The sequence below is a fragment of the Camelus dromedarius genome, chromosome 4 (genome assembly GCF_036321535.1).
Source record: "Camelus dromedarius isolate mCamDro1 chromosome 4, mCamDro1.pat, whole genome shotgun sequence".
Classification (NCBI taxonomy): Eukaryota; Metazoa; Chordata; class Mammalia; order Artiodactyla; family Camelidae; genus Camelus; species Camelus dromedarius.
In genome coordinates, this window is record NC_087439.1 from 50,801,187 (window position 1) to 50,814,448 (window position 13,262).

The 13,262-nt window shown below is 41.1% G+C and overlaps 1 protein-coding gene across 2 annotated transcripts in view; it reads right to left on the reverse strand.

Annotated features, from left to right (window-relative positions):
• The window catches only part of PDE11A (phosphodiesterase 11A), a 360,789-nt gene that overhangs the window by 8,122 nt on the left and 339,405 nt on the right, over window positions 1–13,262 (reverse strand). The window lies entirely within an intron of this gene.

Sequence of the window (13,262 nt, forward strand, 5' to 3'; positions counted from 1 at the left end):
AACTTCTCATCAGCGAGTGACACCTGATGAGTTCTATGCAAATGCCACTAGTATCTGTCTCATTTGACATGCTCTTCATTTAGTGAAAAAGGGAACACATCACGCATCTGCTCCATACACACACAGAGGGACCCTAAAGGTTATGTGCATGGTGCGATCGCCAAAAGATGCTGGGTCTCCTCTATGGGTCTCCGTGCAGCATGACCACTCACAGTGTTTAAACATGTCGAGAAGCAGTGAACTCACTACTGCCCAGGGTTTGGTGGTGGTGGTGGGGGGGGGGGGTTGTCAGGTTTCTTCTTTGTTCTGATTAGAAATGTTATTCTTTATATTGAGCTGAAAGCTATATCCCTGTGACTTGGACCAGTGGTTCTAATCCTTGGGGTGCTCTCCCTTTAAGATGGAATCTACTTTGGATTGGTTTACTGACCTAAAAACCCAATTTGAGCTGTGCGGCTTGTTGTCCAATGGGGCAACTGTATGGACATCACTGGGACTGCCCTGGCCCTTCACAGACAGGATCCTGGTTACTGGCCCTATTAAATGCAGCCCTGGACATCTAGTCATCCAGGGGTCTGAGGGACCCCACTTCCTTTCTGACTCCATTCACAGTCCATTGCTGAGTCCACTTGTGACTGGCATGAACAGTTTATTCCATATTTTGTTATGCTTTGAATAAGTAATACATTCACATAGTCCACTGGATATGAAGGGTACAAAACGTACAATGTAAAAATCTCCCTTCCTCCTCTGCCTCAGACACTTAGTTTCCTTCCCTAGATGTTATCAGTTTCCCAGGTATCCTTCAAGAAACATTTCATGCCTATGTAAGCATATTTGTGTAGATTATGTATATAAGTACATCCATTATATATGCATAATGCATATATGTATAACTAAGTTGATTCCCTAACCTTTTGGGGCATTTCTTTCAGAGAGGGAGTGAAATCAGTTCCTTGTGGAACAACATTATTATTGATGCTTGAATGAGACTAAGTATACTGAGCAGAAATTAGCATCTGGAGTACATGGAGAGGAGAGGGATCAAACTGCAATTTTCTATTGCTGTGTCACTGAGTTTTTCTTCTGCAGAAATTAATCTGCCATGAATCCCATCTACTGTAGTTTTCCTCTCAAAAATTCTAGTCTTCATTTCTAGAAGTTTGATTTAGGTCTTTTTTCTATCTTCCATGACTGCTGATCATGCTCAATCTTTCCTCTACTCTTTTGAACATATAAAATATAATAAATATCGAAATGTCCTTCTTTATCAATTCTGTGAGCTGTATAATTTCTTAATTTATATTGACTGGTTTTCTCATTATTATGGTCAAATTTTCTTGCTTTTTTGCATGCTTGATAATTCCTGAGTGGATATCAGACATTGTGAATTTTATGTTGTTGGGTGCTGGATTTTTTTCTTTTTTTGCATTTCTTTTTTTATTGAGTTATAGTCAGTTTACAATTTTTTTTTAATTTCTTTAAACAGTTCTGTTTTATTCAGGAATGTAGTTAGGTTACTTGGAAATAATTTGATGGGTACCTGAGAATAATTTGATCCTTTGAAGCTTTGCTAGGTGGGTCCAGAGCAGCCTTTAGTCTAGGGCTGGTTTGGCCTCACTACTGAGACAATAATCTTCTGAGAACTGTACCCAAAACTTCATATATTTCAAGGTTTTTCTCTAAAATTCATTAGCATCTTCACCCAACTGCCCAACCCAGAAATCTATGGCTCACCCATAACATCTTCCTCTTCCCCCACATCCAAACTATCACCAGGTCCTCTCAACCCTACTCTCCATGTGTCAATCTATACTATTTCTACAACCCTAGTTCAGGCTACCATCACTCTCTCCACTGTCTTAAACCTGCTGCAGCCTCCCACCTGGGCTTCCGCCCTTGCATCCTGTCCAATCAGCTCTCCACACAGTAGCCATCCTGGAGTGGTCAACCAAAAACACACATCTGAGCCCGCTGCTCTCTACCCTGAACCTTTTCGCTGGCTCCCATTTGATATGAATGTGTTGTAAGACCCTCCAGAAAAGGAGAATCGTGGTATTAAAAGAGAATGAAGTCTAGAAATAAACCAAAAAAAAAAAAAAAAAAAGCAGTAAAGCCCAATGGAAAATTTGCATTACAAAAACAGAATTTTGAAATGCCAAAATGATCCTGTTGAGTCTTCTAGAAAACCTGAAATACACATCTTTCTAGGCATTTTAACATTTTTCTGAGTAAAAAAAGTAAGCTAAACTCCACATGGTGTGTTTGGCAGGGGAGTAGCCGTAGTGTTAGTTACTACGTGCGAGAGCAGATGGAGCTGGCGGTGGGGTCCAGATGGGAGGCAGCAGACAGATTCCTCCTAAACCTCACTCCTTCCCTCCCCAGTTCAATGGCCTCTGAAACTCAAGGTTGTGTAAAAATTAATTTGCATTAAATTGCTTAAGATAATGTATTAACTACTACAGGAGGCTTCCAGCAGTTTTTAAAACTTGCTTCGAAAACAAATAATCAAACAATAATGGTGAACACAGAAGCGAGCCAAGACTGCTTTGGATAAATGTTTTTACACATTCGCATTAAAGATACTACCTTTAAAACAAATCTTTAGTGTGTAATTCACTCAAGTTGGAAAACAGATAATAATGGTTTACATATGGCACATATGTACCTATGTCAGGCACTGTGTAGCACTGGGCTCTTCCCAGGCTAGAATGGAGTTTAAAAGGCTCTAGCCTCATGACTTCTGCCCCATTTGGGGACAGAGTCCTTTACCCCACCAGGACTGTGGTATCTCTAACAGAGATTGCTAGTTGCCTTCCCAAAGCATTTTAGCCTCCCTTGAGCTTACGAATGGCCAGGGAGATGCAAGCAGAATTCAGAAGAAAGAGCTTCTGAGAAGACTCTTGAATGGGAGTTTATTCAGCAGGGAGGTGCATCCTTTTGTCCTTGCTCTTATCTTCTTCTTGCTGCTGGAATAGTAACAAGAAGGCTGGAGCTACAGTGACCATCTTGTGACTATGAGGCAACCTTGAGTATAGCAGCAACCTGCTAAAGAAATATAAACAGGGACTGGGTTTCTCATGGCTATGGAATAGCCATATCCTAGCAACCTAGGATTGACTTCTCTGGATTATTTTTATCAGAGAGGAATGTAAATTTGTGTTTTGTTAAGCTATTATGATTTCAGATCTTTGTTATAAGTAGCTACAGGCAATTCCTAATTGAGAGAATTAATGGCAGGTTGTAGGTCTCTATTTTATGGCTACCTGTGCAGGTGCCAGAGGATTCTAGACATCTTGAACAAACTGATCCCCTTCTTGGGGAGTATGAGTTACCCTTTTTCGGCAGTGGATTATAAGTGAACTGTAGTAGACAGCAGAGGCTATATACTGTCCCTGTACCTGTCCTCAGGTAACAATCCATTCCGTGTGCTCTGAGTGGGCACATAATTCAGGCCCGACCAACAAGGGTGCCCCAGTGATTGGTGTAGGGATGCAGATGTGGCCCAGGCCAAAGCAATCAGAGGTCTCTCTGATTTACCCAGAACTACTGAAAATGAGCTTGTTTCTTCTTTCTTTGGTGTGATATTACCTACAGTGAACATGTGATCTTAGAGCTGCCAGGATGTGGGAGGAAAGCTTGGTTGAGAATGAAGCCAAAACATAACTCAGAGGCAGAGAAAAGGGGGTATCTGCCTTATAACAGCCTTTGAATCCCCGGGATCCGGCTGCATGCCACCCAGTCAACTATACCTCTAAGCTCCTCAGTTGCTTGAGCCAACAAATTCCCATTTCTGCTCAAACTAATTTGAGGGAATTTCTGAGCTCCAAATCATGGATCTTTTGCTACTGTCCCTTACTGTTCTCTGTCACCCCCAGGAAAGGCTTGAGATTGAAACTCCCCACCAGACTATGAACTGGTGGCTGGCATAAGGGAGTCTTGACTTCCCCAGTATAAAAAGTTGCTGCTAATGCTGGCTGGGCAGCCTTTTTTACACAAGTTAACGAGGGTCAGGGGTCAGCGAGCACATATCTCCCTTCTCCTTGTACCCCCAGAATCTGCCACACAGACTCTTCGAAAGGTTTGAAAAGGTTGCTCAGTCTTAACCTGCCATCTTATGGAGACTCAGAAGACACTAAAAGAGGATGCCAACTCCCTCTGGTGGCGAAGACAGCTGGCCTATGGAATTTTGCCTTCCAAAGAAGGAGCACTCAAAGGATTCAGGTGACAGCATCCATTTAGCCTGGATTTTTCCCTAAGGATCAGGTGAACTCAAGACAGAAGGAAAAAACAGCAACTAGCTGTTATTTTCTCCTTCATGGGTGTTTGCTGTTACTCCACATTTATCACATCGGGGGCGATGCCTTTTCCAGTTGGGAAAACTCTTTTTCTATATGTGATATTAACTCAGCAGATCTGTTACTGTTCAGCAGTAATAGGTTGTCTAAGCCTGATTTTTGCAAATGCCAAAGAATGTTGTCAGAGCTTTCTGTTCTGTTAGTGATATCTGAGATCTTAAAATCAAAATAAAGTGAGATAGCTACTCAAATAGCAGTAAAGATGGTAAGACCACAGAGGTAAGGCTTAGGATGAGAGCAAGCAAGCTCATTAGAATCCAGTGTAAGAATGATTCAGACCTATCTTCAGAATCCTAAGGGGATCGTCTAGCCAAGTTACAATGATGTTTGTAGCATCAATGTCTAATCTCCTGAAAGCTGATTGCAGTACTAGCATTAATTTAAAAAGAGATCATTTTCTTTCCAAGGTTTGAAGCAGATTAGCAGTATCTGTGAAAGTGAAATTACTTTATCGCAACTTTCTCTCCCTCTTTTCTTTCCCTTTCCATTTTCTTCCTAATCTCCCAGGTTACTTGTTTCACTTATTTTATTTATATGCTCAAGGAATGCTTTTGTGGAAAATGATATTTGCAAATGACCATTAACATTAGGAGTTATTGAGACAGGAATTTTAGTCTTTTGGGATTAATAGCATTGTTATTTCCATAATATAGGGCAAGAGTCTTAAACTCAAATGTCTACAGGGCCAGGCCAGCAAACTTAATTAGTGAAATAGACTGCATGATACAGTTGGGAGTGGTGGGGTCTGTGGCCAAGAGGGTATGTTACAGTTTTACAGACGGCATTTCAATGACTGAAACATGTCTGTGGGCTGAATGCATCCTGAAGGCCACCCATTCGCTCTCTGTGAGAGACAGTAAAACACATCTTGCCAAAGTGAACTAACTCCCGAGTAGCGAATGTGTCCTGTATTCCAGGTGTTGAACTAGGACCTCTCCATTGGTGAGTTCATTAAACCTCACAACAATGCAGAGATTGCTGGCGTTGACCCTGTTTTGACAGATAAAGAATCTTAGATTGGGGAAATTAAGTGAGAAGAGCGAAAGTTTACATGGTAAGTTTACAGCAGAGCTGGAATGTCAGTCCAGGTCTGCCTGAGGACAGAGCCCATGATGTCTTCCCCATGAGGGGATCTTAGCTGAGACACTGGTAATGACACATGTCTCACACCTGACTGCAGCGTCGGGACGGTGGAGGAGCTTTTCTGTTCTGGTGTCCACGACCCTGCTTCAGGACAAATTCACAGGAGGCAGGCGGCCTCCCTGAGTGATGAAGAAACACCACCTCCCAAACGCTAGGTGTCGACAGTGAATCTTTTATCTGTGACTTATCTACTCCGGCCTACCCTGGGAAAATAAAACAAGGGTCTTAAGTAGTAAATCACAGGCAGGTCGAAAGATGGCTGGTGTGCGTCGGAGGAAGGAGAGCCGTTTCTTCTGTTATAATGAGCCCCTCTAGGATTCCGTCCTAGGTTGTCCCGTTGGTTGGGTTCTCAGAGCAGATTGGTAGCTAATGCATCATGTTCACTATGTAGGCAACATCTGACTCGGAAGGAACCGGCTGCTGACCCAGAAGCCACAGCCTTTGATGAATGGGGCTTCATATAAGAGGTGGTAGGAACATGTAACTAAAACACAGCCACATGGTAACCATCCACCTCTCCACACACCAGAAGGTTTTCTGGTAAAACTATGCCACCTGAGCTATATATAGATATCTATATCTATATCTATATGATCTATTGTATTTTTTTGCAAAATTTAATGTATAAAAAGGACCATTTAAAAATTTTAGTTTGTTGACCTGCAAGCATTCATTTATTATACATACTTTTTGTATACTTCTCACGTGCCTTGAGTCCTAGGGTTCTCCAAACAGAATGTCTAGGGTGCCCGTGTGGGAGAGGGTTGTACAAATAAGGAGTTGCAATTCCAGGCCCTTGTTCTGAGTAAGCTGCCATGGTACTCCAGAATGAATTCTAGAATACTTTATTAGCATTTCCTCTTCTATTTTTTAGCTGATACTTGAGAGTCCCCAAAGAGTCAAAAGACTAATTATTTGTGCTAATGAACTGCTTAGTGAGTACTGTGCAAATCTGATTCATCTGCATAATGACTGAGCATTTGTTAAACTCGTGAGAGTTTACAGGTTGTCCTCACGCCCAGCACCAAACAGGATGCAGATCTGTGAAGGGAAGGGGCCATCAAAGCCTGTGCGTGTCAGTGCCCAGGATCCACAGAGGACCAGACCCAAAGCATCCATGAGAAATGCTTTGCCTTTAGGTAAACATCCACAGGGACAAAAATCCTCTATTATTTTGGTGATCTCTCTCCATAATGTAAGAGAATTTTCTTTTTCTTAAATTTACAACACAATAAAGGAAGTGAGATTTTGGAGAGAAAGAATAAGAAGATAAGAAGGTAATATTTTACTCAAAACAACTGGGTGTATCATTAGTGGCCTTCTTTTTGTGCATAGAAAAGGGCCAGTCTGTCCACTTTAAGACCTGGTCGAGGGTATGTTATTATGGCTTCTTTAATTACATTGCTAATTCTCCTAAAGCCTAAGATCTGGGAAATGTTTGTATGTATAATAATATTTATATTAATATAAAATACAATAATATTTTTATTACATTTTTGAAGTAGAGTTCAAGGAAGTGAACATTACAATTTTATGAACAAAAACTTCCTTATAGACAACATTTTCTATCTTTTCAATGTTGGAAAGTTTTACATCAATTTAACTTTCAAATTTTTATCATTTAGAATTAAATAAGCATCCCAATAAAAAGACAAACTAGATTTGGTTTTGAGCTGAATTCTAAAGCTTATGTGGGAAAATAAACAAAAATACCTAGAAAAGACTGAAAGAGTAATGTGGAAGGTGAAACAAGGTTTATCATTAAAATATATTGTAAAGCAATGTTAATTAAAATAGCATGACTAGGCAGACAGCAAGAGAACAGAAGAGAAAGAGTAAAAATAAAATTTAATTTAAGGGACTTTGATATATGATGAAGGTGATCTTTAAATCATAAGGAAAAAAATTAGTCAAAAACTGATGGAAAAACTGGGTAGCCATTTAAAAAACTAAAGCTGGATTCTGACCTCACACTTGACATCCAACAAAATAAAGCAAAATCAGCTGAATCACAGATAATATAAAAAATAAATGAGACAATAAAATACTAGAAGAATTTTAAAAATTTTTATAATTTTGGAATGGGAAAGTCATTCTCTGTATGATAAAAAGTCCAGAAACCATAAACGATTCATGAATGTGACTGCCAAAAACTCAGTGTGTTTCTGTACAGCACAAACAAAGTGAAAAGATAAATGAAACCTGGGAAAAAATATTTGCCACTTTTGCTACAGATAAAGGTCTACTGAGCTTCTATAGATCAGCAAGACCACCAGCCCAAAAATAAATGGGCAAAAACATGGAGAGTTTACAGAAAAAAATACAAATGGTTCCTAAGTAAATAAATCTATACTAAAAATATGATAAGACTCATTTAAGTACGGAAAAAACAAATTAAAACTGCAATAAGATAGATTTTGCACCATCATATTGGAAAAATTCAAGAAGTTGGATAACACATTGCATTGGTAAGAGTGTAAAGAAAGAGGCACCTCAGCCATTGCTGGTAGAAGTAGAAACTGGTTCAGACTGCACAGAGAGAAAGTTGGCAACATCTATCAAAATTTCAAATGCCCACATGCTAAATGCCCAGTAATTCCACTTCTGGTTACTTATCCTACAAAAAGGTATAAAGATGATGCATTTACAAGGATATTTATTGCACATTGTTTGCAATAGCAAACTATCAGAAACAACATTAGTGTTCATAAATAATCAATAATTAATTATTGGTTAAATAATTTATTCTACATCTTTAAAATCTAATCTTCTACAACCATCAAAAAGAATGAGACAGCTGCTGTACAGACGCTGAAAAGGAATAACCCCCAAAACATATTAGGTGTAAGAAAACAAGGTACAGGGCAGGATATACCCTATATTCATCTAAGGGTATACATACATACATACCCCCACACGCAGGTATGTGTGTATATCCATACATGAGCATCGTGTATGTATAAATACATATTATATATAGTATGTATAAAACAGAGTGTATAAACATTATGTATAAAAACAGTGTAAAAACACACTGTATTATACATCAACTATATCTCAATAAAAATAAAACTTTGTATTTATGCTTTTCTATAGACTGTCTTTGGATGCATACACAGAAAGTTGGTTAACAGAGGTTGTCCTGAGGGAGAGGAAGTGGGTGAGTGGGGAACAGGAGTGGGAGGGAGGACCACTTTTCTCTAATTACTTTTGTGCCTTTTATATCTTTTGAATTCTGTTCACTGGACATGTATAAACTATTTAACAATAAAATATTTTAATCAAAAGTTTAACATGAACTGATAAAGGAACTCGCAATCTTTGATGGTATGTTAGAATTATGAAACAGCAAGTCATCTGATTGTTGATAAACAAGGCTTACGAGTACACGAATAAAAAAGAGAAATGCTTATTTCATAAAGATCAAAATCATTTAGTGCTTTGCCACCATAATTTGAAAATTACCATAGTACCTTGATGAACCGTGTGCTCGTGTTGTACAGAACCAGCCTCCACCCCTCCATCCACATCACAAGTCAGCGCCGACTACCTCACTGAGCCTCAACGGTTCCTCTGAAACGCGATCAATGTCCCCTGCCTGGCCATTAAATAGATTTTGAAAAACTCTTCAATCCGTATCAGTCTCATATCCTTATTTAGTTCCTCAAATTTGCCCTCAGCTGGGAATTGTGCAGGCGACTGTGATTCTGTTGTGTTCACCACTCATGTGAAGGGCCTCATCCATCATCATTTCTAGGCCTTTTCTGATGCAATGTAGCTTGTTCTTTGTCTTTCTTAAAAACTGAATGGCTGTTAAATTATCCATTTATCTTCCTTCAGATTTTCTGTTCCGTTTCTCAGGCCCTCTCAGGGCTGTCTTTTCTACCTTGTTTGCTGACTTTTCATTCCATTTCCCCTGTTCTTGGAGGCATCTTGGTTCACCATGCTGTCCTTCAAAACAAACTCCCTGCTTCTGTCTGCTTTCTCTGTGTTTGAAATCTGCATCTCTACTCAGATAGATTTCCTTTTTTAAACTTTGCCCCTTTGGGGAAGCTTTGAAAGCTTGCAGATAATATGCTTCAAATTTTATATGTGCACAGCAGGGCGTATTAGGACAAATCCTACACCAAAGGTCCAAATTCTTGGGTTCTAAACCTAGCTTTGCCACCATCAAGTCGGGTCACGAGCGACCTTTCAGGGTTCCGCTTTCCTCAACTACAGAGGATCTGCGCGCTCACGCCAGGTAAACATTGTAGTATTACCACAGCTCGTTGCTTCTGTCTGAGGCGACCCAATAAGGACCCAAGGTTTGTATGGTATTAGTGCCCGCACGCACCTCATGCCAGGTAGCAGCACATCTTTCCGGTGAGGGGCCCAGATCTGAAGGCAGGAAAAAAAAAAATCTAGGCTCTGTCACTTAATATCTGTGCACTCTTGGACAAGTTACAGAAACTCCCTCGCTTCAGTTTTCACATCTGAAAAGGGGGTTGACAGTAGGCTCTAACTTGCTATTGCTAGGGAATTAAATCAGATAACGCTTGGAAAGTCAGCCTGGTGCCTGGTACATAATAAATGCTTAAGAATCCTTGTTATAGACTCACTATGGCTTAGTGAGATGGAGAGTTTGGCCAATTATTATCCAAATTTCCAACAGAGGCTGCTGAAGCGTGGAGATGACATTAATGATAATAACAAGGATAATGACTCCCCCAAACGGAGGGCTTTAGCGTACAACGTTTACTTTTCCCAGAGCATTTCCACATCCTTCAACGCCCTTGGTTCAGACTCTTGGAAAGGCTGATGTTAACTATCATCAATTCATTTGCTCCAAGAAGAAAGTCACCTTGTAAGGCCTTAAAAAAGTAACGGGTGGAGTTACTTTCAGTCAAACCGACAAGCCAGTGGTGACCACCATGAAAGGAAGGCTGAGGACAAGGAGCTGGAGGTTTTGTGAGTAAGGAGAGGAGATCAGGAAGAGGACGTTTATCAAAACACTCGGCCCTGATTGCCTCATCTTGTGTCTCTTGTCTCTCTCCCTCTGCTGCCTTCTGCTCTGTCTGTCTCTGCTCTTCTCTTTCTCCTGTCATATTCAGAGTTTTCAGCTGTTCAGAACATCTGTGGCACTAAGATCATAGGCGACACGTGAAGTCAAGGACTTAGAGAATCAGTCTTCCTTTTCTGTTATTTTCTGGTTCAGTAGCTTATCTATCCCTCCCTTTGCTGGTAGGAGGCGTTCAGACGCTGAAACTCCCCCTAATTCACCGGGGTGATTCTGAGCAGCAAGTATAACCTCCCTCGCTTCTCAGCCATTAAATAAAGACAGAAATGCTAATGCCAGCCGCAGGGCAGCTGAGGAATGGCAGGTGACTTCAGGGCACGCTGAAGGCACAGGATGCTGAGGAAATGCCAGATCTTCCTAGTAGCTCCTTGACAGTCCACTCCTTCCCTATCCTGTCACTCTCCTACCTTGGCTGTGTTGCTGATGGAGGCAGTCCTGGGGGTCTTGCAGCTGCTGAGTGATGACTTCCAGGCTGCTGCTCCAGCCTGGATGAGGGTAGAGGCTGCTGGCAGGCCGTGTGTGCTGGGCAACGGGGCTGAGTAACAGAGACAATGAATGCAAATAAGAATAAGGTGCCAATAAAGGAAAATGCAGTAGGCCCCAGAGGCTGGAATATCTACCTCCTGGGGGCAAACAGAGGTTTTACAAGGAGCTTGTCATCTGAGCAGATTCCTACAGTCAGAGGAGGATTTGCTGGGGAGGAGAGGGGAGGGGAGCCTGGCAGAGGTACCTGCTGGCATCCCGGGTGCAGAGTAGGAGGGTGTCTGGGGTCCAGCCAGTCATTCCACAGACTTAATTTCAACCACAAGTTCTCCCAATCAGCGCTCTCCGGTCTCCTGGATTGGCAGTGGTTACAGAGGCCGTTTGCCTGGCCATGTGAATGGCGGGAGATCCTGAGACCCCACAGACCAACTTCCAACCTTTCTTCTTGTTTCCAGGATCAAGCTTCAACATCATTATTGTGGATCATATTGTGTCCCCCTCAAAAGACATGCTGAAGTCCTAACCTTCATGTCATCTTGTTTGGAAAGAGGGTCTTTGCAGATATAATCAAGTTAAGATGAAGTCACGTTGCATTAGGATGGGCCCTAAATCCAATGGCTGCTGTTCTTATAAGAAGCCCATGTGAAGACACAGGGCCACAGGAGAAAGCATCACGTGAAGACAGAGGCAGAAGTTGAGGGTGAGGTATCCACAAGCCAAGGAATGCCAAGGGTTCCTGGCAACCACCAGAAGCCAGGAGAGGCGCGGATCAGATTCTCCCTCAGAGCCTCCAAGGAACCAACCCTGCTGACACCTTGATTTCAGACTTCTAGCTTCCAGAACTGTGAGAGTATAAATTTCTGTTGTTTCTTGTATTTCATTAGGCAGCTGTAGGAAACTAATAGACCCCCTCTTGGCTGTACTTGGACCCTCTAAGTCCAAGCCTGTTCCTTCTGAAAGACAGATCAGCTCTCTTCCTGTTACTGTCCCCTTCTTCAGACATTCTGGGACATTACTTCCTTTCCAGCTTCCAGTATTTGAAGATATCTTATGTCCTTTCACATTCTGTCATTCTTGAGAGTTTATATCTTTTTTAAAAGAAATGCAACTTTATTATTTCCAATCACACTTAATAGCATTAAATAAATCAATAAAATATTGAACAAAGGTACTCATTTCACAATTATCTCAATCAGCAAAAAAATGAAAACACCCAAAAGTGGGAATGACTGAATAACTTATGACAAGTCACTGTTTGGAATACTAGGCTGCCGTTTCAAAGGATAATATGAAAATGAGGTTCGGGACATGGAAACATGTTACGGACTTGATGTTAAGTGACCAAAGCAGAATACACTGGGGTATCGGGTGAAAATGTGCTTGCATGTGGACAACAGCATGAAGGGGCATCACAGGAAGAAGAGAATGTAAGTCCTAATTTCTCCAGCAGTCTTCTCTTGATGATTTTGGTATTCTCTGAGGCCATTTATGTTTTCTGTACTCCTCATTTTCTCCTCAGTCCTCAATAGGTTGTTAACATCCTCACTTACACACTGTTCAAGGCACCGCAGGCTTTTTCTATCACGCTCCTCAAAATTCATCCAGCCTCTTCCCATTTCCTAAGAAAGGTTATATCTTAAAAAAATCCTATATTATTTTATTCATGGAATTCTCAGAAGGATGAGGAATAAACTAATGAAGTCAATCCGCCATCTTTTACTGGCAACATCAACTCAGTTCTAGGTGAAAGCGTTGGACCGAGGACAACTTGACATAACATCTTTCTGAGAAAGTATTTCTAGAGTCACCCACTGAACAGAATCCATTAGCCCATTCGGTGCTCTAGGAATTGCTCTCCCCGGAATCTCTAGTCAGGTCCCCATATCTTCCGTTCTGAAGAATTCAGAGTTTCATTTTGTAAATGGGACCTTTATAAAGGTAGAGCACTGCCAGACAAAATGGAATTGCCTTTCACTTCCTCAGGGCAGTGCAGTGGGGACGAGCAGCAATGTCAGACCCACAGCACTTGGTGTCGAAATTCCGGCTCTGCTGTGTTCACTCTGGTTAGGGCCATTAGTCTCTTTAGGTTTCAGTTTCCTCATATATAAAACTTAGACCATTAGACATTATAGGATGCAGAATGAGGTATTTTCTTCCTTCACAAAGTTAGGGTCAAAATAAATTTGTATGTAAAGGCATTTTGTCAACTTTAAAATGTA